Genomic DNA, 974 nt, shown 5'->3' with positions numbered 1-974 from the left:
AAAAAAATCATGGTAAAATTTGTGTTATGGTAATACATAACATAACCGTTACCATTTTAACCATTTTTAACTGTACAATTCAGTGGAATTAAGTACGTTTACATTGTTGTGCAACCATCACCACCATCTGTCTCCAGAATTTTTTATCTTCACAAACTGAATACACTTTTAACTTTTAACTCAGCCTTTTCTTCTGGAGCTGTCATTAAATAAATACACTTTTACTGCTGTTTTTTGATATACTCATTTTAGATATTATTTATGGGCATCCTGGTATGATATTTGCTTAGTTTGTAGCTCCATTCCCGTTGCCTCTTTCCCTAACATTCATAACACAATAAATTATTGTAAATAATATTTCCTATATATTCTATATTTCCTTTCCTATCAACTGTTCACTTTTCTTGAATTTTCTTTCTTTTCTCCTTGAATTATTTGCCTTTTCTGTTTCTTGAAGTTTCAAATTGCCAAGGATGGCATCAAATCTCAAAACTCCATTTTTTTTCCTGAGAAACCTCCCTCCTCGAGCCCTCAGTCTTTTCTCTCCAAACTGGAGTGGGCCTCAGCTGTTACTCAGAGTCTTCCCTTCCTGCTCTCCTGGGTTGTATCTTCTGCTTCCTAGACTCTACATCTTCCTGTTCTTTTATTCAAGGTGGGTCATCTTAATGGATTGTGGCATTGGACTATAGGTACTAGCTGTCTTCATTCTCATGTTTGGAATATTTCTGTAATAAGGAAGGATGCCAGACAGTATTCGCTCAACATGTGGCTGGTCACTGGAGGTAACAAACAAGACCTACGAGGTCTCTGTTGGCAGCAGCCCCCAGTCTGGTCCTGGAATCACTCCTTGTTTGGTTCTCCTGCCTGCACTAGCACACAAGCTGAGTCTCCTCTTTGTGTTCAGAAATGTTCTTTGCTCATCAAGCTAGTGCCTTTTCAGTATTTATATTTTCTGGCTCTATTGCTGTGTTTTA

This window comes from Pteropus vampyrus, unplaced genomic scaffold, assembly GCF_000151845.1.
Source record: "Pteropus vampyrus isolate Shadow unplaced genomic scaffold, Pvam_2.0 Scaffold347, whole genome shotgun sequence".
NCBI classification, from domain to species: Eukaryota; Metazoa; Chordata; class Mammalia; order Chiroptera; family Pteropodidae; genus Pteropus; species Pteropus vampyrus.
This window is presented reverse-complemented; position numbering follows the sequence as displayed.